This window comes from Malus sylvestris, chromosome 4 (genome assembly GCF_916048215.2).
Source record: "Malus sylvestris chromosome 4, drMalSylv7.2, whole genome shotgun sequence".
In the NCBI taxonomy this organism is placed as follows: Eukaryota; Viridiplantae; Streptophyta; class Magnoliopsida; order Rosales; family Rosaceae; genus Malus; species Malus sylvestris.
Window position 1 is genome coordinate 13925856 of NC_062263.1, and position 26115 is coordinate 13951970.

The following is a 26115-nucleotide window of genomic DNA, read 5'->3' on the forward strand; positions in this document are numbered from 1 at the left end:
TCCAAGGGATTAGCAAAATTGCTAATCCCCGGCAACGGCGCCAAAAATTTGATGCGAAATAGATTAAGCACACAAATTAAACCCTCTTTTTGTCAAATTGTAGCAAAGATGTAAGTAGGGATCGTTCTAGACCGGGGATTAGGAGGGATTGCTAAACGCTTGGAAACTGACTTAAACACTCAAAAACAAAGTTAAAAACACTAAACTAGACTCAAAGAATGCAAAACTAAAAGTTAAAACACTTAAACAAACCTAATACTTAAAACAGCAACTAGAAGGCTCAAAACTGCCTAAAAACCACTTTCTGGGCAGTTTTGAGCACCTACACTAATTCGGACGAAATTTGATGAAAACTTGAATCAAAATACTTAGAAACACAAATCAAAACACTTTCTAACTAATCTAAGACTTCAAATTAAAGGGGAATTTGTTTTGGACGAAAATTTAACACAAAACAGAAACTTGAAACTAAACAGATTGTAAAAACGATTTTGGTGAAATAGATGGATAAAAGGCTAGTTAGGAGGTTCTTCTCCACACATGTCACACTTGCAAACAAAACGATTTTCAGTTGTTCTTCCGATAAATTATGAATACTCAATGCCCCAAGTTAACCGTGAATTGCACTAATTAACCCTCAGTTTTTCCACGAGTTATTAAGTTGGATGATTGCATACGACAACCCAAAACATTCCCTACAAGTTCCCTACATGAATTGCATAATAGAGATACAAGCAAGAATCATTACGTTCTATGAAAAACATAAGCATTGACGAAGCATTTGTTACTATGAATTGCATGAAACTTATGCTAAGAGTTCATTCAACGCGATCGATTTCAAGCGATCTTCACTACTTGTGATTATAAGGTTGTAACTATTAGGTGAAACTCCCTCATAATCTAGCATCATATTCATGCATGAAAACTAAGCGTGCACTCTCAATCAACATACATAAATAAGTATCAATCAAATAGATGAACGAATCGAATCCACAACTTATGAAATAACAACTGAATGTAATCGAATCAAATTGCAAGCATGTACATGGTTTCGAATCACCCCCCAACTAAGGGGGTTTAGTTCCTCATACTCACAACACAAAGTTTATTGAATTGAAACATCGAAGACATAAGAAAGATTACACCTAAAATGCCAAAGAAGTCCACTTTGAAATCTGCACAGAAAGCTCCTCTTCCTTCTTCTCCTTGTTGCGGCAGAGTTGGTTTAGGGGGTTTTTGGATGGTTTTGGATGACTTTGGATGAGGAAGAATGGTGGAAAACTATCTAGGATAGGTGTAGGGCACGGCTAGGAAGGTTTGGGGTCAGAGAATATGGATTTGGGTGTAGGTTGGGCTCGGCAAAGGTGAGGGACAGGCAAAGGTGGTGGATTGATAGACGCATATTTATGCGACTTAGTTAACTAGTTTTCTTGCATTTACGTTATTAGTTCTTAGTTATTTTAGTACTTTAAGCCATTTTCGTGTGTTTGTAGGTCCAAAGGGTTAAGGTAGCAAGAAAGTGCATTTTGGTGCATTTTGGAGCAGTTTTGAGCTTGGAATGGATTACTTATGATATGAGCAAGATGGATGGACGAATTTGAAGAAAAAAAGAGGCTAGGAACATGCTAAAAATCTGGTGAAACAAATACAAGTTGCAAGAAGGGATAAATTTCTAGAAGGATTGGCCAAAACTTCACTCAAAACCATGCATACCCCATAAAATTCATCAATGTCGTGGCCTTCCCTTTGTTTTACTTCCACCAGATTTTTTAGTGATGATGCAATGCCTATCTCACTATGACATTTGAGTGGATGATGTAATGCTTAACTCACCATGACATTTGAGTGGATGATGCAATGCTTAACTCACCATGACATGTGAGTGGATGACTCAAAACCTACCCTCACCAACAATTCTCCACCTTGCCATGCCTTACCTACTTCATTCCACCAGATTTTTGCATTAAACATGTCCATCCTCTTCCTATAAATACCATGGCAGCAACCTCATTCAAATCATCCAGAAATTAACCATTCTCCAAGCCTTTCCTTGCCTCTCCTACATATCTAAACCCCTTCCCATCCATTCCTCCAAATAATTAACCCTTCAACATCATTCCAACCTTGTTGTGGCGGCAAGGAGAAGGAGAAAAGTCCTTGGACGCGCTTGCTATCCAACATGGATCGTTGGAACGTTTAGGTGCTTTCTTCCCTTTGTTTTTCAATGGTTAAATTTGTTTATCTTTGTTTTGTAATAATGAGGAACTAAACCCCCCTTGGCTAGGGGGGGATTCAAAACCATGTTTATGCTTGCTATATGATTTGATTACTTCCAATTGCGTTTCTTGAATTGTGAATTCAATTTACTTATCCGTTCGTATAAAAACTAATTTGTGTATGTTGGTTGAGAGTGCACGCTTAATTTTCATGCATGAATTTGACGCTAGAATATAAGGGAGTTTCACCTAATCGTTATGAACTTATATTCACAAGTAGTGAAGGTTGCTAGTCACAATCACGTTAAGTAAATTCTTGGCATAAGTTTCATGCAAATCATAGTAACGAGTGCCTCGTCAATGCTTATGTTTTTCATAGAACTTAATGATTCTTGCTTGTATCTCTATTATGCAATTCATGTAGGGAACTTGTAGGGAATGTTTTGGGTTGTCGTATGCGATAATCTAATAACTTGTTGAAAAACTGAGAGTTAATTAGTGCAATTCACGGTTAATTTGGGGCGTTGAGTATTCATAACTTATCGAAGAGCAATTGGAAATCATTTTGTATGCAAGCAAGACATGTGTGGAGAAGAACCCCTTAGCTAGCCTTCCATTATCCATTCAACCCAAATTTGTTTAAAATCTATTTAAGTTTTTAGTTTATTCGTTTTTACTTTCAACTTCACCAAACTCAAATCCCCCTTTTACTTTCTCGTTTTAAAATCTTTTGTTTACATTTTTAACTTTGTTTCTTTTTGTTTTTGAGTCAGTTTAGAGGTTTTAGCAAGCCCTCCTAATCCCCGGTTTAGAACGATCCCTACTTACATACTTTACTACAATTGTCAAAAAGAGGGTTTAATTTGAGTGTGTCAAGTAATTCTCGCATCAAATTTTGGCGCCGTTGCCGGGGATTAGCAACTTTGCTAAATCCCCATTGTTTCTTTTTATTTCTTTTTTTTTTGTGTTTTAATTTTAGTTTTAATTTTATTTGATTTTGTTTATTTCAGGTACTAGTTTATGACTCGTAGTTCTCAACCAGTTCGTGCACATATATCGGAGTTTGACGGCAATTTTGAACGAACTTTGAGAAGGAAAAGGAAAGTACCATAACCTAATCCACCTAGTTCTAGTTCTGAATCCGAATTTGAAGAAAAGGAGGAGGCAGAAAAAGACATGGAGGTGGACAATCGAACAATCAAAGAACTTTCAGCCTCGGGATTGGACAATGTCGCGCCTCTATGTATCCAATACCCCGCAGCAGCCCGAGGAAAGACAGAAGAATTTGAATTGAAGTCAAGCTTGTTACACCACATTCCGAAGTACCATGGGTTGTCCATGGTAGATCCTAACAAACACTTGAAAGAATTCGAGGTAGTGTGTTCGAGCATGACCCCCGTCAATGTCGATGGGAGTATTTTGATGCGAAATAGATAAGCACACAAATTAAACCCTCTTTTGTCAAATTGTAGCAAAGATGTAAGTAGGGATCGTTCTAGACCGGGGATTAGGAGGGATTGCTAAACACTTGGAAACTGACTTAAAAACTCAAAAACAAAGTTTAAAACACTAAACTAGACTCAAAGAATGCAAAAGTAAAGGTTAAAACACTTAAACAAACCTAAAACTCAAAACAGCAACTAGAAGGCTCAAAACTGCCTAAAAACCACTTTCTGGGCAGTTTTGAGCACCTACACTAATTTGGACGAAATTTGATGAATTCTTGAATCAAAATACTTAGAAACACAAATCAAAACACTTACTAACTAATCTAAGACTTCAAATTAAAGGGGGATTTGTTTTGGACGAAAATTTAACACAAAACAGAAACTTTAACTAGCACAGATTGTAAAAACGATTTTGGTGAAATAGATGGATAAAAAGGCTAGTTAGGAGGTTCTTCTCCACACATGTCACACTTGCAAACAAAACGATTTTCAGTTGTTCTTCCAATAAATTATAAATACTCAACGCCCCAGATTAACCGTGAATTGCACTAATTAACCCTCAGTTTTTCCACAAGTTATTAAGTTGGATGATTGCATACGACAACCTAAAACATTCCCTACGAGTTCCCTACATGAATTGCATAATAGAGATACAAGCAAGAATCATTACGTTCTATGAAAAACATAAGCATTGACGAAGCATTCGTTACTATGAATTGCATGAAACTTATGCTAAGAATTCATTCAACGCGATCGTTTTCAAGCGATCTTCACTACTTGTGATTATAAGATTGTAACTATTAGGTGAAACTCCCTCATAATCTAGCATCATATTCATGCATGAAAACTAAGCGTGCACTCTCAATCAACATACATAAATAAGTATCAATCAAATAGATGAACGAATTGAATCCACAACTTATGAAATAACAACTGAATGTAATCGAATCAAATTGCAAGCATGTACATGGTTTCGAATTACCCCCCAACTAAGGGGGTTTAGTTCCTCATACTCACAACACAAAGTTTATTGAATTGAAACATTGAAACATAAGAAAGATCACACCTAAAAATTCCAGCAATCTAAATTGCACAGCAGGAACATCTAAGAACCTTCCTCCTCTTCCTTGGTTGCGGCACAGGGGTTTGTGATGGTTTTTGGGGGTTATGGATGGTGTAGAGTGGTGGAAAAGTGTGTAGGATAGGTGTATGGGACGGCTAGGGTGGTTTTGGGTCAGAAAATATGGTGAATGATGAAGGATAGGTGCTGTTGAAGATGGGGAATGGTTTCTGGCGTGAAGGATTAATTTCTGGATTATGGAGAGGGTTGTGATTCGGCCAAGGGAGGTAAAACATATATATATAGGCAGCCAAACCCTAAAGAAATCAGATTAGACAAATGGGCTAGGGTTTAGGTGCGGCTAGGGTTAGGAAATCCACCAAAAACTAGGGTTTCTAGAACATTAGGTGTGGCATGGGCTTAGGGTAAGTAATCAGATTTTTTTCATGTGAACAAGGCCTAGGTGCGGCTGATTAAGTGGGCTAGGGTTAGGGTTAGGTGCGGCATAGGTCCAAGAGGCAAAGATGGGTCATCCAAAAGCCCAAAGCCGAGAATAGAAACTCTCGAAATTGGAAACCTCCAAGAATAGAAACTTCCAACTTTAGAAACTTTGGTTGCCAATTCCGATTTAGGAAAGATCAACCCAAAATGGAAACTTTTAGGCTTAGCTTTCCTACTTCAAGTAGGAAACCTCAAATCTCGAACTCTTCAATTTCAACCCAACCTTGTGTTCCAAGCATGTCCTTTTCATTCCAAGCTCACTTTTTGCTCCAAAAGTTCCAAATTGCATCATTTCATGTAATATGTCCTTTAAACCTGAAAACACATGAAAGTAGCTTAAAAGACTACTTTAACGAAGAAAACATAACAAAGATGCATAAGAACTAGCTAACTAAGGCGCATAAATATGCTCCTATCATATTTTGAAGATGAAAGCCTTCCCTTTTTCTCTCTTGGAAAAGGCGAAGGATTGGTTGTACGAATTGGCGCCCGGAACCGTCACATCATGGGAAAGCATGAAACGGGCCTTCTTGGAGAAGTTTTTCCCAACTTCTCGAGTCATCCTCCTACGGAAAAGGATAAGTGGAATTCAACAAGAGGAAGGTGAATCTTTTCCTACTTATTATGAACGTTTTAAATCTCTTGTTGCTTCTTGTCCACAGCAATTGAAGAAGGAGGAACTTCTTTTGCAATACTTCTACGAGGGGCTACTACCTATCGAACGTCAAATGCTAGATGCCTCGGCGGGAGGAGCCTTGGTGGACAAGACCCCCACGGCAGCAAAGACTTTAATTTCCAACCGTGCGTTGAATGCTCAACAATACGAAGGCGTTGGACAAAGGAGTAACCCACGACCACATCAAGTCAATGAGGTAAGTGCCATAACCGAACTTCAAAATCAAATGGCTAACCTTACTACTTTGCTTTCTCAGGTAGTGGAAGGTCCAAAAGTGCAAAACGTGGCAGCTTGTGGCGTGTGTTCCATGCAAGGCCACCTTACGGACAAGTGCCCACAGTTGATAGAAAATGGAGGGTGGGAGACCCTCAATGCCGTGGGATTTGGCAACCAATACCAACCAAGGAATGACCCCTTTTCCAATACTTACAATCCCGGTTGGCGTGATCATCCAAATTTCAAATGGCGAGAACCCCCAACAAGGCCAACAACAAAGCGGATTTAGGCAACAACCCCCGGGTTTCTATCAAAAGCCGTTTGCACCAACTCAACCCCAAGCACAACCTGCCCAAAAATCAGGTTCGTCTATTGATAATGATCAAATTTTTAATTTACTAACTTCTATGGCGCAGGGAATGCAAAATAGGGACAAAAAGGTGGACGAGTTGGAGAAACAAGTAGGGCAAATTGCCGAGTTCATGGGGCAGTTTCGAGAGCAAGGCAGGTTGCCTAGCTCAACCATTGCAAATCCAAAAGGAGGCTTTGAATCTGCCAAGGCAATCATGTTAAGAAGCGGAAAACAAGTTGGAACAGCCCCACCACCATCCAAATCAGCCCCAAACAAGGTGGAGGAAGTGATAATTGAAGAGGAGGAACAAGGGTTGGCTACGGCAAGGAAAGAGGTTCCTTTGCCGCAAGTCTCCATGGCTCCTAAGCCATCCAATCTGCCAAATAAAGGTACAACCGTGTCCAATTCCATTCCAACTAATGATTTTCCTTTGAATGTCCCCTTTCCTAGTAGGTTCAAGCAAACAAAGAAAGAAGAAGCTGAAAAGGACATTCTAGAGACGTTCCGGAAAGTGCAAGTCAATATACCTCTCCTTGACGCAATTAAGCAAGTACCTAGGTACGCCAAGTTTTTGAAGGAACTATGTACAACAAGAAAGAGAATTTCAAACAAAGAGGTTGTTCAGGTAAGTGAGAATGTTTCCGCTGTTTTGCAAAGAAAATTACCTCCTAAATGCAAAGATCCGGGAAGTTTTACAATTCCATGTGTTATAGGCAATACTAAATTTGAACATGCTATGTTAGATCTAGGAGCTTCAATTAATGTCATGCCATACTCAATATATGCATCCATGAACTTAGGAGAGCTTAAAAACGATGGTGTTATAATTCAATTAGCCGATCGTTCTAATGCATATCCGAAAGGAGTTTTGGAGGATGTATTGGTGCAGGTGGATAACTTGATATTTCCAGCGGATTTCTACGTTTTAGAGATGGAGGACTCACCAAATGTCACCCCATTGCCGATTCTACTTGGGAGGCCATTCATGAAAACAGCACGCACCAAGATCGATGTGTTCAAAGGGACGTTGACAATGGAATTTGATGGGGAGATTATTAACTTTAACATTTCTGAAGCTATGAAATTTCCTAAAGATGATCATTCTTGTTTTTCTATTGATATATTGGATGAATTGGCGCAGGATTATCTTGATATGTTGGAAGACGATCCACTCGAAACGACAATTGCACAAGGATTTGGCACAAAACCCAACATGGCCGTACCAAATGATGAACATGCCGAGCTTGTGGCTGCCTTGGAATCATTGCCAAAACATCATGGTAAGTCGTCTAACCCAATTCCAATTCCCGTTTCCACTAATACGTTGTTACCTTCTGTGATTCAGGCCCCCGTTCTTGAGCTTAAACCGTTGCCGGATCATTTAAAGTATACATTCTTGGGAGAGGAAGAGACGTTGCCCATCATTGTCTCTTCATCACTCACGGCATTAGAGGAAGAAAAGTTGATTCGGGTGTTGAAAGAGCACAAAACAGCCATCGGATGGACATTGGCCGATATTAAGGGAATTAGCCCTACAACGTGCATGCATCGCATCTTTCTAGAGGAGGGGGCTAAACCAACTCGAGAGGCTCAACGCCGACTCAACCCTCCAATGATGGAAGTCGTGAAAAAGGAGATTATAAAGCTTCTCGATTGTGGGGTGATTTATCCAATTTCGGATAGCCGTTGGGTCTCACCGGTTCAAGTTGTCCCAAAGAAGTCCGGAGTCACTGTGGTGAAGAATGCCGAAGACGAGCTTGTACCAACCCGTATTCAAACAGGTTGGAGAGTATGCATTGATTATAGGAAGCTCAACAACACCACAAGGAAGGACCACTTTCCACTACCATTCATCGATCAAATGCTAGAAAGGTTAGCCGGTCATTCTTTTTATTGTTTTCTTGACGGTTATTCGAGATATAATCAAATTGTCATAGCTCCGGAAGACCAAGAAAAGACCACCTTCACATGCCCATTTGGTACTTTTGCTTACCGCCGCATGCCATTCGGTTTATGCAATGCACCGGCCACGTTCCAACGATGCATGGTAAGTATTTTTTCAGATTTTATTGAGAAGATTATTGAGGTATTCATGGATGATTTTAGTGTCTTTGGCGATTCGTTTGATGGTTGCTTGGAAAATCTCACATTAATCTTAAAACGATGCATGGAAACTAACCTCGTTTTAAATTGGGAAAAGTGTCACCTTATGGTAAAACAAGGCATAGTTTTAGGGCATATTATCTCTGAAAACGGCATTGAGGTGGATAAATCCAAAATAGATCTAGTACGTCACTTACCCTCTCCGACTTCGGTTAGAGAGGTTCGTTCGTTTCTTGGTCATGCAGGATTTTATCGTAGGTTTATCAAAGATTTTTCGAAGATAGCACAACCTCTTTGCCGTCTCCTACAAAAAGAAGTGGCGTTTGAATTCACCAAGGAGTGCACGGCATCATTCAATCAACTCAAGGAGTTGTTAACCACGGCACCCATCATTGTTCCACCAGATTGGAGCCTACCTTTCGAGCTTATGTGCGATGCGTCCGACTACGCTTTAGGGGCTGTTTTGGGACAAAGGAAGGACAAAAAGCCACACGTCATCTACTATGCCTCACGGACGTTGAATGATGCACAATTGAACTATTCCACTACAGAAAAAGAACTTCTTGCCGTTGTTTTTGCTTTAGATAAGTTTAGATCATATCTAATTGGTACTAAAATAATTGTTTTCACTGACCATGCAGCATTGAAGTACTTGCTCACCAAAAAGGAGGCCAAGCCACGGCTAATTCGGTGGATGTTGCTACTTCAAGAGTTCGACATAGAGATTCGTGACAAGAAGGGAAGTGAGAACGTAGTGGCTGACCACTTGAGCCGAATGGTGCATAATGAGGAGGCTTTGCCGATTTTGGAGACATTCCCCGATGAACAATTGATGTCCATAAAGGTTAGTGAGCCTTGGTATGCTGATTTGGTGAACTTTTTGGTGACAAAACGAATTCCAAGCACTTACACTAGGCACCAACGTGATAAACTTAGGCATGATGCACGGTTTTATGTTTGGGATGATCCATATTTGTGGAAATTTTGCCCGGATCAAATTGTTCGTCGTTGTGTGCTTGATTTTGAATTTCGTTCAATTTTAAGTTTTTGTCACACGTATGCATGTGGTGGGCACTTTGGCACACAAAGAACTGCCCTTAAGGTATTACAATGTGGATTTTATTGGCCTAGTATTTTTAAGGATGCTAGAACTTTTTGCTTAACATGTGATAAATGCCAACGAATGGGTAACATTGGTGCTAGGGACCAAATGCCGCAGGTTTCTATCCTAAATGTTGAAATTTTCGATGTTTGGGGTATTGATTTCATGGGTCCCTTTCCTTCTTCGTATGGTTTTATATATATTTTGCTTGCGGTTGATTATGTGTCAAAGTGGGTGGAAGCAAAGGCCACCCGGACTAATGATTCTAAAGTGGTTGCAGATTTTATTAGAACTAACATTTTTGCAAGGTTTGGCATGCCACGAGTGATCATTAGTGATGGAGGGTCACACTTTTGCAACCGGACCATTGAGGCGTTATTGAGGAAATACAATGTCAATCATAAGGTTTCTACGCCTTATCATCCTCAAACTAATGGCCAAGCCGAGGTTTCCAACCGTGAGATCAAGCAAATCCTAGAGAAGACCGTTGGGCCAACAAGGAAGGATTGGAGTTTACGGTTAGATGATGCACTTTGGGCGTATCGTACGGCGTACAAGACACTCATTGGAATGTCCCCCTTTCGGCTTGTCTATGGCAAACCGTGCCATCTCCCCGTTGAGTTGGAGCACAAAGCTCATTGAGCCGTCAAGAAGTTTAACATGAACCTCGATGAAGCGGGAAGTCACCGGAAGTTCCAATTGAATGAGCTTGATGAGATACGGCACGAGGCATACGAGAACGCATGCATTTACAAGGAAAAGACCAAGGCGTTCCATGATAAGATGATTAGAGGCAAAACGTTCGCAATTGGGCAGAAAGTGCTATTGTTCAATTCCCGTTTACGTTTGTTTCCCGGTAAGTTACGTTCCAAGTGGATTGGACCTTTTGTTATTACTAATGTTTTTGTTCATGGTGCAGTCCAAATCCAAAGCTTGAAAACGGGACACGAATTCAAGGTGAACGGGCATCGTTTGAAGCCGTACTACGAGAACTTTGAGGAGCATACCGTGGATGACATTCCCTTGCATGCCATGGACTCCATTGAGGAGTGAATGGGTTCTTCGTCCGGCTGTACGACGTTAAAGCAAGCGCTACTTGGGAGGCAACCCATGCATGCAACAAAGGAAGACCTAGAGAACACTCCAAATTCCAGATTTGCGTTCCTAAACCCTTCTCTTTGTTGTTGTTTTCATTTATGCCATGTTAAATTGCTTAGTTGCTATTTTGTTTGTTTGTTTGTTATTTGTGTTAGTCTATGCTTGAAACATTGAGGACAATGTTTGATTTAAGTGTGGGGGGGTAACCAAAGTGTTTTGATGCAAATTCGTGGGATTTTATCACCCTTAACTTAAAGACTTGTTCCTTGCTTTTTTTTTTAAGTGTTTTTAAGTTGTTTTGATGTGTTTTAGTGTGTTTTGAAGTAAAAATCCGAAAATCACATAAAAATTTGAAAAATTTGTTTTAAAAACCGAAAAAGGGTTGTTTTTGTGTGTTTGTTTGCGTCTTAGGATACCTTCCAACACAATAATGAGGATTCGGTTTGTAATTGCATAACTGTTGAAGTAAGTTACAAACATGGATGAAAGTTTGACATGCTCTTTGGTTTATGCTTAGTTGTAATTATAGTTCATGAATTCACATGTAGTCAAAAGAAAAATTAGTTTTTGTAACATGCTTGAAGGAAGAAACTCAAACTAACGCTACAACCCTGAGAGACTTGAGCTTTTAACGTTCTTTGGAGAGTTAATAATCTGTGCATTTGTTGTCTTCTAAAGTCGTTGCATGATCTCATTATTCTTTGATTGGTTACTACTTAGAAGGCGTTTTATCATGTAGTTCCAAATGCTAGAACTCATGCCCATTTCATTCAAAGCATGCTATTGATCTGCATAACACATATTCAAGATGAAGTTGTGTAGTGACCACCACCAAAGCCAAATTGTCGTGTATCCTATTTCATTATGTGTTTAAGTTTAACTCCATTGAACCTTGTTTAGCCTTTTCTTTGTTAACCCACATCATCCTCACCTAGCCTAGATTAGGACTATCCATACCCTCGTTCTTAAAGTATAGTAAGCATGATTCAAATTGAATTCCTTTTGATTAATGTGGGCAGAAAATAAGTGTGGGGGAAGTGTTTATCATGTGAGTTTGTGTGCCATAGGCACGAGTAAAAAAAAAAAAAAAAAAAAAAAGAGTTCCAAAATATTGTTTGTTGAAATAAGGGTCCAAAACAATGAATTCGGCCCTAAAAAGTTGTTTAAATCTTCCCCTTGTGTTTTAAAGTTAATTTCTGCAATCTAAGTGAATTCTAAGTCTCAATTTTACTACTTTGCTTACTAATGCTTGAAGAACGTTTGTTTTCCCTATCCTTTCTTTGTTAACCATTCCCCAAGCCCCGTTACAACCCTTAACTTCTATCTTGAGTGTTATGTATTTCAATATGTGGAGTTTGGGATTGGTTTGAGCATATGGTGTCCCTGGTTCTCGCATCTAAGTAGTAGCGTTCCATTCATGAGATCATATCTATAAATGCTTAATCATTCCAGAAAAGTGCTTCTTTTATAACATGTGTGAGTGTTCGTTTCCATGTTTACATCAATCTTCTCACATATACTTAGTATAGGGAGTGTAGTTAGAAAATCTGTGTGAAAATAAGAGTGTATCCAGTAAGGAATTGAGTGGATTCTCTAAGGCATGTTACTACGTCCATAATGTTGTTTTAAACGATTAAATGTGAGCTAGTGAATGGTAACTATGATTAAGTATATGCTCAAGAGTAGGGATGACTAAAATCTGTGGGAATAATGATCTTTGGCATGTTATGTATCGTTGGAAATCCCTGTAGCAAATGTTGGAAGGTTAGGTTATGTTTTGTTTGTTTTATTTTGCTCGAGGACTAGCAAAAGCTAAGTGTGGGGGAATTTGATAGACGCATATTTATGCGACTTAGTTAACTAGTTTTCTTGCATTTACGTTATTAGTTCTTAGTTATTTTAGTACTTTAAGCCATTTTCGTGTGTTTGTAGGTCCAAAGGGTTAAGGTAGCAAGAAAGTGCATTTTGGTGCATTTTGGAGCAGTTTTGAGCTTGGAATGGATTACTTATGATATGAGCAAGATGGATGGACAAATTTGAAGAAAAAAAGAGGCTAGGAACATGCTAAAAATCTGGTGAAACAAATACAAGTTGCAAGAAGGGATAAATTTCTAGAAGGATTGGCCAAAACTTCACTCAAAACCATGCATACCCCATAAAATTCATCAATGTCGTGGCCTTCCCTTTGTTTTACTTCCACCAGATTTTTTAGTGATGATGCAATGCCTATCTCACTATGACATTTGAGTGGATGATGTAATGCTTAACTCACCATGACATTTGAGTGGATGATGCAATGCTTAACTCACCATGACATGTGAGTGGATGACTCAAAACCTACCCTCACCAACAATTCTCCACCTTGCCATGCCTTACCTACTTCATTCCACCAGATTTTTGCATTAAACATGTCCATCCTCTTCCTATAAATACCATGGCAGCAACCTCATTCAAATCATCCAGAAATTAACCATTCTCCAAGCCTTTCCTTGCCTCTCCTACATATCTAAACCCCTTCCCATCCATTCCTCCAAATAATTAACCCTTCAACATCATTCCAACCTTGTTGTGGCGGCAAGGAGAAGGAGAAAAGTCCTTGGACGCGCTTGCTATCCAACATGGATCGTTGGAACGTTTAGGTGCTTTCTTCCCTTTGTTTTTCAATGGTTAAATTTGTTTATCTTTGTTTTGTAATAATGAGGAACTAAACCCCCCTTGGCTAGGGGGGGATTCAAAACCATGTTTATGCTTGCTATATGATTTGATTACTTCCAATTGCGTTTCTTGAATTGTGAATTCAATTTACTTATCCGTTCGTATAAAAACTAATTTGTGTATGTTGGTTGAGAGTGCACGCTTAATTTTCATGCATGAATTTGACGCTAGAATATAAGGGAGTTTCACCTAATCGTTATGAACTTATATTCACAAGTAGTGAAGGTTGCTAGTCACAATCACGTTAAGTAAATTCTTGGCATAAGTTTCATGCAAATCATAGTAACGAGTGCCTCGTCAATGCTTATGTTTTTCATAGAACTTAATGATTCTTGCTTGTATCTCTATTATGCAATTCATGTAGGGAACTTGTAGGGAATGTTTTGGGTTGTCGTATGCAATCATCCAATCTAATAACTTGTTGAAAAACTGAGAGTTAATTAGTGCAATTCACGGTTAATTTGGGGCGTTGAGTATTCATAACTTATCGAAGAGCAATTGGAAATCATTTTGTATGCAAGCAAGACATGTGTGGAGAAGAACCCCTTAGCTAGCCTTCCATTATCCATTCAACCCAAATTTGTTTAAAATCTATTTAAGTTTTTAGTTTATTCGTTTTTACTTTCAACTTCACCAAACTCAAATCCCCCTTTTACTTTCTCGTTTTAAAATCTTTTGTTTACATTTTTAACTTTGTTTCTTTTTGTTTTTGAGTCAGTTTAGAGGTTTTAGCAAGCCCTCCTAATCCCCGGTTTAGAACGATCCCTACTTACATACTTTACTACAATTGTCAAAAAGAGGGTTTAATTTGAGTGTGTCAAGTAATTCTCGCATCATGGATGGATATAGGTTGGTTATGGTGAAGGGTGGAATGTGGAATGGCTGATAAGAAGAGCCCCCAGAACTTACGACAAAGGGTGGTATATATAGGCTAAGGCACGATTTTGATGTGTTTTAGGGAAAGAAATAACTTAGCTATCTTGTCCTATAATTAAAAGTCAGAAATCAATGGAAAATAGGCAAGAAAGGTGCAGGAATTAAAGAGAATAGGAAAGGGAAATTCGGCAGAAATTGTAGGACAGATTTAGGAATGTGTTTTGAGGCACAAAATAGGTAAAAAAAAGATGTAGGGTGTGACATAGGGTTTTAGGGAAAAGGAAATATGTTTTAGGACATAAAATAGGAAGGAGAATCTCTCCCTTGTGCGGCAAGGGATGGAACAAAACAGGAATGTGGTTTAGGTGTAGAAAATAGGAAAGAAAGGTTGTGTCTTGTGCAGCAAAGAACTAGAAATTAAAGGGATGGTGCGGCAATATCTAAGGCAAGTTCTAGGACTTCTAGAAACATGTAATTAGGCAACCTAACATGTTTTGAAACCCTTTTGTGGCTGGAATATAGGTGAGGAAGGATTAGGAAAATTCCAAGCCAAGAATAGAAACTTTCAAGAATGGAAACCTCCAAGAATAGAAACTTCAAACTTTAGAAACTTTGGCTTCCAATTCTGAACTCTTTGTTCTTCATTTTCATTTCTTCATTTCTTTCATCTCATTATTCATTCCTAGCCTCCTTTGATCTTCAATTTCGTCAATCCACCTTGCTCCAAGCATAAGCTATCCATTCCATGCCCAAAACTGCTCCAAAAGGCTCCAAAATGCACATGTTTGCATACTTTGTCCTTAAAACCTGAAATTGCACGAAAATAGCTTAAAATACTAAAATTACTAAGTACTAGCAACGTAAATGCAAGGAAACAAGCTAATTAAGTCGCATAAATATGCTCCTATCACAATCTTCTCACATATAACTAGTATGGGGTGTGTAGTTAGAAAATCTGAGTGAAAATTGAGTGCATATCTTGTAAGGAATTGAGGAAATTCTCTAAGGCGTGTTACTACATTCAAAACATCGTTTTAATTGGTTAAATGAGAACTAGTAAGTGGTGACTATGATTAAGTATGTGCTTAAGTGTGAAGATGACTAAAATCTGTGGGAATGATGATTTTTAATATGTCATGTGCATTGGAAATCCCTGAGGCAACATTGGAAGGTTTAGGTTGTGTTGTGTTTTGTTTCGTTTTGTTTTTCTTTGTTTCTTTGTTTTGCTCGAGGACTAGCAAAAGCTAAGTGTGGGGGAATTTAATAGGAGCATATTTATGCGACTTAGTGAGCTTGTTCTTGTGCATTTACGTTGTGTTTTCTTAGTTAAATTAGTCTTTTAAGCTAGTTTCATGTGTTTTCAGGTTCTAAGGGCAAAGTGTGCCAAAAGATGCAATTTGGAGCTTTTTGGAGCAAAAGTGAGCTTGGGTTGACTAGCACATGCTTGGAACAAAAGGTTTGGACAAATTTGAAGACTTGAAGATTTAAGGATTCCTAGTCCAAGAAGGAGTCCTAATTGTAGAAGGATTCCTAATCAACGAAGGATTCGTAGTTGAACATGGATTCCTAAAAGAATGAAGATTCCTACTCAAACAAGGTTTCCTACTTGAAGTAGGAAAGTTAAGCCCAAAGTTTCCTATTTTGGGTTGAGCTTTCCTAAACCTAGATGGCCTTAAGTTTCAGCAACATTGGTGGTTTCCTAATTGTTTTTGGACACAAAGAAAGGTTCTAGAACACTTCCTTATCCATGCCGTGGGTTATGAACTTATATTCGCAAGTAGTAAAGGTTGTTGATCACAATCGCGTTAAGTAAATTCTTGGCATAAGTTTCATGCGCTTTCATAGTTACTAGTGCCTCGTCAATACTTATGATTTTCATTGAACGTAATGATCTTTGATTGTATCTCTATTATGCGCTTTCATGTAGGGAACTGTTGAGGAATAATTTGATTGCAATGCGCTTTTTCCATCCAATTCATTGACATAAGGGAAATCTGAAAGTTAATTTAAGCGTATCTAATTAACTTAGGGTGTTGAGAATTCATGGTTTATTGAAAAACAATTGGGAATCGTTTTGTATGCAAGTGTGACATGTGTGGAGAAGAACCCCTTAGCTAGCTTTCCATCCATTCACTTTAACCAAATTCGTTTTAAAATCTGTTTTAGTTTACAAAGTTTTTGTTTTGTTTTCAATTTCGTCAAAACCAAATCCCCATTTATTTTGAAGTGTTAGATTAGTTAGAAATCAATTTAGTTTGTGTTTTTAAGTGTCTTGAGTCAAGTTATAACCTATTTTCGTCCAAAATTGTGTTTTGTGTTCAAAACTGCCCCTATTGTGTTTTTAAGGCAGTTTTGAGTGCTTGTTCTTGTGCATTTATGTTGTTATTTCTTAGTTAATTTAGTATTTCAAGCCATTTTCATATGTTTGTAGGTCCAAAGGGTTAAAGAGGCAAAGAAGTGCATTTTGGAGCCTTTTGGAGCAATTTTGGGCATGGAATGGATAGCATAGGCTTGGAGCAAAGGATATGGACGAAATTGAAGACCAAAAGAGGCTAAAGCTCAAAAGAAATCAGAATGAAAGCTTGGAAGACAAGGAAAGACACAATTCAACCTATTCCTACAAAGGTGGCGCCTTGTCCCCTTTGTGTTTCCCCTTTGTCCCCTCTTTGTCCCTCCTTGTGAAGCATTTCTCCTTGCCATGTTTCCTTATTCCTAAACAATGTAAAACCCTTCCTTTCTTCTCTAAGACATTTTGGGACACTTAAATCTCAGCCCTAGTTCCTTGCCGCACAAGGGAGTACATCCCCTTTCCTATTATCAGCCATAAACCACTTTCCCTTTCTTTTTATGTTCCTTTCCCTTTCCCTAGTCCTTTGCCGCATTCCCCTTTCACTTTTCCCTTAGGATTCTGATTTTATTTCCCTTTTTCTAGTGGATTTGAATTAATTTCTGTTAACCAAAATAAGTTAGGGTTTTGATTTCCTAAAACACTATAAATACAACCCCTTGCCGCACCATTCAACATCATCCACCCTTCACCATAACTCACCTATATCCATCCACCACCATAATTTACCACTCATCCATCATCCCACACCTTGTGCCGCAGCAAAGAAGAAGAAGAAGGACCCTTGGACGTGCTTGCCATTCAAGATTGGATTGTTGGAGCGTTTTTTGGTGTTTTCATTCTTTGTTTTCAATGCTTAAGTTTAATTATCTTTGTTTGTGAACATGAGGAGCTAAACTCGTTTTAGCTAGGGGGAAATTCAAAGCCATGAACATCCTTGAGATATGAATTGATTTCTTCCAATTGTGATTTGATAAGTTGTGAATGCAATTCAATTAACTGTTTTCTTCACAACTGATTCTTGTATGTTGATTAAGGATGCATACTTAGTTTTCATGCATGAATTTGATGCTAGAATATAAATGAGTTTTACCTAATCATTACAAATTTATATTCATGAGTAGTGAAGGTTGCTACTCACAATCGCTTTAATTGAATTCATGGCAAACGTATCATGCATTCATAGTTACAAATGTCTCGTCAACACTTATGATTTTCATGGAATGTAATGATCTCTGATTGTATCTCTATTATGCATTCATGTAGGGGACCTTTGGAGAATGATTTGGGTTGTCGCATGCATTCATCCAATTCAATGAGTAAAGGAAAATTTAAGGGTTAATTAGTGCATCACGGTTAATCTAGGGTGTTGAGCTTCATAATTTATTGAAAAGCAATTGGAAATCGATTCATGTACAAGTGTGTCATGTGTGGAGAAGAACCCTCTAGCTAGCCTATCACCCATCCATTTATCCCAAATTCGTCCAAAATCTGTCTTAAGTTTTTAGTTACTTGTTTTACTTTATATTCGTCCAAAACCCAATCCCTTTTACTTTAGTGTGTCAAATTAGTTAGAATCTGTATTAGTTTGTGTTTTTAAGTGTTTTGAGTCAAGTTTAATTCAATTTTGGTCTAAATCACTTCTTAGTGTCTAGTTTGAGTCTAGTTAGTTTTGAGTCTTTTCAGCTTATTTTGAGTTCTTTGAGTCTAGTTAAGTGTTTTTAAGTTTATTTTTGTGTTTTTGAGTCAGTTTAGAGTAGATTAGCAATCCCTCCTAATCCTCGGTCCAGAACGATCTCTACTTATCCATACTGCAATTGTCAAAAAGATGGTTTAATTTGTGTGTTAAGTTAATTTTCGCATCAACATTGAAACAAATTTAAAGATAAAAAGAACCAAGAATGTCCCAACAACTCCAATGGTAGATTCGAACCCTCCTTGGATTACAAGCCACAGCAAAAAGCTCCTTCTTCCTTCCTTGCTGCATTACTTGATGAATCTCTAGGAAATTGGCGTGAATTGTGGTGTAGAATGAATATGGGGGTGGTGGCTGATTTGTGCGACATAATGATGTATTTATAGCCTATAACCCACGGCACAAAGGTAGCATAGGAGAAGGATAAGTTCGGCCTAATTCACAAGGGAAAAGGACTAGGGTTTGGTAGAAATCCAAAAGAAAAGGATTGCAGGTTCTAGAGCTTCTAGGACAAAGGGAGGCACCAGATTTGTAGGGACTTCTAGAAGGAGTGTTATGTGGTTGATTTCTAGAAGAATAAGGCTAAAACATGCAGCACCAATGTAGGAACAGATAAGGCTTCTAGAAATCAGGTTTTTAGGTACCCTTGCAGCTGGATTTAAGGCATGATAAGATTAGGATAGGATAGATAAGATAAGGTTTGTTTGGATAAGATAAGGTTGGATAAGGTTTTGGATAATGTTCCTTCATTTTAGTTGATTCCTTATCTTCTTTGTCTTGGATTTATTTCTTCAACTCTTTAGCACATTCCTTGACATCTTTGGTCTTCAAATTCGTCCATCCATCTTGCTGCATATGTATGTTATCCATTCCAGCCCAAAACTGCTCTAAAATGCTCCAAAATGCACTTTCTTGCCAACTTTGTCATTTAGACCTACAAACATACGAAAATAGCTTAAAACACTATAATAAACACAAACTAACTATGAAAATGCAAGAAAACAAGCTAACTAAATCGTATAAATATGCTCCTATCACATAGTGAAATTGGTAGGAGACAAAATATTATGACATTATGATCTAATGTATGCTAGATTGACTAGCCAAACAACCCAGTCAACTAAGAACATCTTTATTAGTTATAAAAACACAAATCTAACAAATAAACTTAGTTTGCAACAAGTTAACCTACTCAACAAACTGTGCAATTATTTTCTCATAATCATGCAGTATAAACTTGAGAACAAACACATATCAAATAACAAGCCATATAATGAGTGTAGCATATGGTAATGAACAATATATGTGAACAAGTTCAAGCTACAAAGAACGCAAAGAGTTTTGACTGGAAAAGCCTCTAACTGGGTTAAAAAATCAGGAACTCCACATAGTTCACTCCACTTGGGCAAACTAAGATTCATACAAGGTACCACCACATGCTCTATTCCTAGATCTATTCTAAGGAGGAATTTTATCCATTTGTGCAACCTTACTTTGCACAAATTGGAGATATCTTTAGTCTTCACAAGAGAGCATCTTTCTCCCTTGAGTTCATCTTTTAGGGCACCAAGATGAACACGATCAATATAGAATGATATGATGATGAAGATGATATGAAGAGTGGATTCAAATGACAAGTCAGTTTCTCAAGTCAATCAGTTGAAGAAAGAAGCATTGACATGAATCCAATCTAGGTCTAAAATGAAGATTTGAGTCTTATACTTGCTTACTACCTTGATCATCAAAGAGCCTTTGCCCGGCACCCCCTTCTCTGGTCTTAGGCTTGCTCACTGTTGTTTGTTGTTTTATAGATTGGACGGATTGTGCCTCCACCATCCACGACGGTGCACAAATTCGGTTCCAATAGTTATCTTTTCCTTGCCTGCACAAGTTGGTTTTGAAGTACTTATGAGATTTTACTTTGGGTTTAAGGTTTAGGGTCTTAAAAGATACCTATAAATACCGGAGTCAATTATGATGAGGGTTCTATTAGTGCTAAGATCTGAAGCAGCATCAACTACCTTTTGCACACTACTAAAATTTATGCAACCTTTCAAGCATACTGTCAAAATGAGGGACGCATTGTATTCGGACATGGGCCTAGAATTTTTCTGTTTTGTCTCGTCACATGTACTACATCGGTAGTGGTGGTGGTGTCTAGACACAATGCTTTCTTAGGGCGAATAGTAAGCTCTCACAACTTTGCTCGAAAACGCGACCAAATATAGCAAGTTTGAAGCTGTTTCTAGCACTCTTGGGAATGATGGAAATTGAGGAAAGAGAGGGAATGTGGGTGAGAGATATGAAAGTGGAAGTGAGTGCAATGGCAAAAGCCTAAAAGCCAAAAGAAGAGGGTTGTTTTGGTTGTCATGAGCAAGGTATTAAATATCGATAATATCGGAAATATCGGTAGTCCGAAAACACGGAAATATCGATGGAAATATCAGGATAATATCGATATTGATAAAAATAATATGGAAACCACGGAAATTGTAAGAAAAACTTGGAAATTTTTATTGAAATTTTGCAGGATGTTTATTTAGTCAATTATCTATTAGTTTATCACAAAAAATTGGAAGGAAATGCATTGCATGATGGATTTAACATTATCAAGTTGATTATATAGCGAGCTGGCAAACATTATGAGTGTAGAAAATATGTAGTAATTAATGAAAGAAGTTTAAACACACCATAATAATTTATATATAATGAATTAGTACAATATTTTACACTTTATACATTACATGGTAAGATACATGAGTGACTTAGTACCACATAGAGTTCCTATGAGGTTCAAATTTTTCACTATCTTCATCATCTCTGTGTGTAGAGTGAATGTATTGTGAAGAGTAGTTATCAAATGATAAATCCCTAAAATAGTTTTGCATGTAATTGTTAACATGCCACCCATATGGATCCGAGATTGGTTGACCTTGTCCATAAGCAAAATCATTCGAAGATTGAGTCTTGGATTGTTTCCATGAGTCACTCGATTCCATCCCAACAGGAATCGGATATGAAGGGTAGGGAAATGGTTGGTTATGAGTATAACCATAGTTACTACTTCCCAATCCAACAGAGTCCGAAGTTATAGATAACGAGTCATCTTCTTGACTTGACAAAATCCCCTTGCCTCTTTCTCTACGAGTATAGTCCTTCCCTATGGCACCAATTCCTGGTCCTGCCCGCCTACTGCCATGGTCCTTATCCTGTGTTGCATGCGTGAAGTTTGCCTCACCAGTGAAGGGGCTCATAAATCTGGGAGGTGGTTCAACATAATTTCCATATCCACCACCACTACCTCCAGCTCTACTATATCCTTCATCATTCCCACATCCGGTGGTAAGTAAGTCTCCTCCTGATCTTGTACTAGAGCTATCATTAGCATCAACACGATGTTGTGGTTGTGTAGGATTGGAAGAAGGTGGAATTCCAGTGTTTCTTGGTAAGTTCTTCCAAAGAGTCAGCGCTGCTAGATCCCACCTTCTCCGCTAATACTTTTTCTACATTTATCCCTTCATTACGTGCTTCTTCAGCAACTCTGGGAGCTAGGTTGCCTTCATCATCATCTAAATGAAGAGGTCTAATCCATTGATAAAGTTGGTTACCCTCTGTGTCATCATCTTCAGCAACAATATCAAACACATCTAGTGGGTCACCACGGTCGACATGATCTATTTCTGCTTCCTTATCTCGAATTTGAAGCTTCATGTTTTAGTAGCAATAAACTAATTTTTCCAACCTACTATGAGCCAACCTATTTCTTTGCTTTGTGTGTATGAGTGCAAATGTGCTCCAATTTCTTTTACAAGCAGATGAGGAAGCTGTTTGTGATAATACTTTGATTGCTAACTTTCTCACAGTTGGTGCATCGGTCCCATACATGATCCACCATTCAGCTACAATGAAAAACAATGTTGATAAGCCTAATAACTCCAACAAATTCTATTATAAACTTATAGTGAAATATATTTACACTCACTAGGAGACATTTTTGTTCGAGCAGCAACTGATGTTGGTTCTCCAAAAGTTCTTATTACATCTTTAAATCATGTTAGCTGAATTCAATAAATTGTGTTAGTTTAATCCAACAAAGTAATTATTATAATTTAAGTAATTGTGTACCTCATTTCCAAATTGGCCAACTGCTGGTGATGCAGGGTCTAATTTAGAGTATACATTATGTACAACACGTATAAGGGTACCATCATCTCCAACACCGGGTCTGTATTGGTATCGAGGATTCAAATAATATGCTGTTCAAAGAAACACATACTCTAATAAGAGAAATAATACTTATGCAACTAAAGAAATGAATTGCAAATTATGACATAATTTATACCTGTTGCATGCAAATCGTGGTATAATGTTTTATACCATCGGTCTTCAATTATCTTTATGACCCACCTTGCACCATGTTTTCTTTCCAATTCATCCTTCACTACACGCATCAACTCATATATTGCCCCCATAGTAGGATACACTTCTATGTCAACAATCCGTAAAACTTTGTAAAAAGGTTCAAACACTTGGCACACATGTTCTGATTGAGTCCAAAAAGCATGATCAAGCACTATACTTTCCACCATATGACCTGCATTTGAGCGGCTGAAATTGTGGTTGGCCCAATCGTCACTAATGAATAGTTGCTTCAACCCTGCTTTCTTCTTAAGTAGGCTATCTAATGCAATATAGTTGGTGGCGAATCGAGTGGTAGCTGGACGAATAATTTCTCCTTTGCAAAATTCACGCATCTTTGCTAACAACCAACCGTGATTGTAAATATAATTTGTGATCGTTCTAGCTCTTTTTACCACAGTAGCAACATTCTCTCTCTTCCCCATTGCCTCAAACATGAGATCAATACAATGTGTTGCACATGATGTCTAAAACACATTATAATGCTTCATTAACTTTTTTCCAGCTTTGACAAATGCAGAACCATTGTCAGTCACGACTTGGACAACATTATGCTCTCCCACCTCCATGATTACATCCCTCAATAATTTGTAAATATACTTGTAGTTCTTTATATGGTCTGAAGCATCAACAGACTTCAAAAAAATTGTCTTTCCCTTGGAGTATACCATGAAGTTTATGATAGACAATTTGGTCGGGCCAGTCTATCCATCACACATGATTGTGCAACCATTAGTTTCCCACTTTGACCTCAACTTGTTAACATACTCGCCAATGTCTTTATACTCCATATCCAAATATTTGTTTCTTATCTCATAGGGAGTGGGAGGTTGTACTCCAACACCGGCCTATTGACATCCCACTACCATATTTTTTAAATGATGTGATGATGCTTTCTCAGCAGGGACATTTTCATAGATAAAGAACTTGCTAATTAGACGCCCCATTCCCTCCTTCACATTACCTCCAGTGAAATAACTCCAAACACTCTTTTGACGTGCTTTGGATGACTTATATAAACTTGGGGCTATTGGTGGTGTTGGTTGTGATTCTCTAAGACTGGCTCCCCGTCTCATTTGTGCACCACCACTTGTCCCGTAACCTTGTGCTCTATTAGGAATTTTATGAAGGTGTTCTCTTTCCCATGCTGACTGTTTGGAGGTACGTAATGCTTGTTTCAAACTGCGTCGTTCTTCAGGTCCCATGTCATCATCACATTCGTCCTCATCGTCATCATCATCACTGTCAACCGCTTGGCCAATGACTTATCCTCGTAGCCCAGCTCGAATATTTTCCATTCCATGTGTTATCTTTTCCTTCTGCTGTTTTTTATTTTTTAATAATGTGTTGATGAATGCCTTCACTTCTGGGGGGGACATTATCGCATCGTTGGACATTTTTTGCTGGATCTAATCCACTAAGATGGTACTTAAGTCGTGTCACTCCGCCACTCTTCATTACCCGATCACAATATTTGCAAATTGTGCCATGTTTGTTTCCGTTTATTGGGTCTCCATGTTCCCAAGCTGGATCACGTTTAGCAACTCCACTGGACATCTTAAACGTACCTATATTTATTTTTCATGAAAATTAGACAATTATTTTTTGGCCAAAAAATATAGTAGTGATGACGGTTATAGAAGAGAACCTAAATAATAAAGTTATTCTACAGAAGAATTAAATACGAAGTAAAGAAAATGATTGTAAAAACTTAAGTAATTATAAAAATAATATGGAATAATAAAACCTAATATTAATGAATAATAATCCAATTTGATAAAAAAATAATCCTAATATAAAACATAGTGATGAATAATAATCCAATTTGATAATAATCCAATTTAATAATAATCCAATTTGATAATAATCCAATTTGATAATAAAAAAAACCTAATATTAATGAATAATAATCCAATTTGATAATAAAACCTAATATTAATAAAATAATAAATAACATTAAACATATTAAAATTATCCTAGGGAATAATTATACAACATTACTTAATTACTTAAAAAAATTAACATGTAATTGTTAACATTACTTAATTACTTACAAAAACTAACATGCAAGTATTAATTACTTAAAAAAATTAACATACGAGTCCACATAAATTTGTTTGTTGTTGTATAAATTACAATAATATAAATATAAGTTTGTAAACTTACTTTAAATATGGAACCCTTTGTGTTCAAGCTCTGGAATGGCTTTGAAAGGGGTAAGGGAAGAATAAGAAACGAAAATGCTCTGAATGGCTCTAATACTCCACCTCTTGAAAGAATATCATAGTGGCACACGGTTTTGAATGAAACCACCATCCATGGTCTAAAATTGTACAAGTTATAATTGTAAAAGTTGTCTGCGCTTTGAATTATTTAGATTCTTTTCAAAGAAATCACCATTATTTTTGTCCATGGTCTAAAATTGTCAAAATAATTGTAAAAGTTGTCAGAAGTTCCTGAATGTGTCCTGAGTCTTGACAGGATGAACCCCACACATACATACAACGCACGCAACCACACACGCACACAACAACGCACGCAAACAAACATCACACACGCAGACACACAGAGACCTCTGTCTCTCTCTCGATCCTTCTCTATTCTCTCCATTCTCTAATCCCACACACACACATAGAGATCTCTCGATCTCTCTTCTCCCACACACACACCACGGCCTTCTACTCCTCCCTCTCCTTTCTCTCTACACCGAGACCCACATACACCTCTCCTTTCTCTCTGCACCGAGACCCACACGCACACCATCACACCTGCTCCGGCAAGTTTCTTCAATTTCTCCGGTTAGGTAAGCTTCGGGTTTTTCTTTTTCTGTTCTAGATCGAAGCTTAGATGTGAAATTGAAGTTCTATCTCATGTTTTTGCAAGGTTTTTGGGATGAAATCGGCTCGGGAATAGGCACACCCATCTTCGGCGAGGCCGTGGGTGTCGACGAACTTTCCGAACACCTCCGACCGTTTCACGGCAAACGGACGTTATAAAGACGTTCCTCTCGTCTTCTATTTCATTTTCATACCTAGATCGGAGTCTAGGGGGCTTTTTTACAGTCGGCCGGAGCTGTAGAAGCTCCGGCGTTCTTCTCCAATTTGCACAGTTCCGAAATTTCGCGATAATATCACGATATTTTGACGAAAACCAATTGGATAACCATTAAAATATCGGTCTCGCGAAAAACCGATAATATCGCCGATATTATCGGCATTTAAGACACTGGTCATGAGTTAGATTTTTGGGAATCTCGAAATGATTTACGACGAACAATATATGATCACTTC

General features: G+C 38.0%; 2 long non-coding RNA genes across 2 annotated transcripts; both read left to right on the forward strand.

Moving 5' to 3' along the window:
- Nucleotides 1-1403: 1403 nt before the first annotated feature.
- On the forward strand, nt 1404-3682 carry LOC126619482 (uncharacterized). The gene is made up of 2 exons (XR_007622076.1): nt 1404-2200; nt 3227-3682. It is a non-coding gene; the product is annotated as an uncharacterized LOC126619482 (long non-coding RNA).
- Nucleotides 3683-15991: 12309 nt separating this feature from the next.
- Nucleotides 15992-17659, forward strand: LOC126619483 (uncharacterized). The gene is made up of 2 exons (XR_007622077.1): nt 15992-16088; nt 16795-17659. It is a non-coding gene; the product is annotated as an uncharacterized LOC126619483 (long non-coding RNA).
- Nucleotides 17660-26115: the final 8456 nt, after the last annotated feature.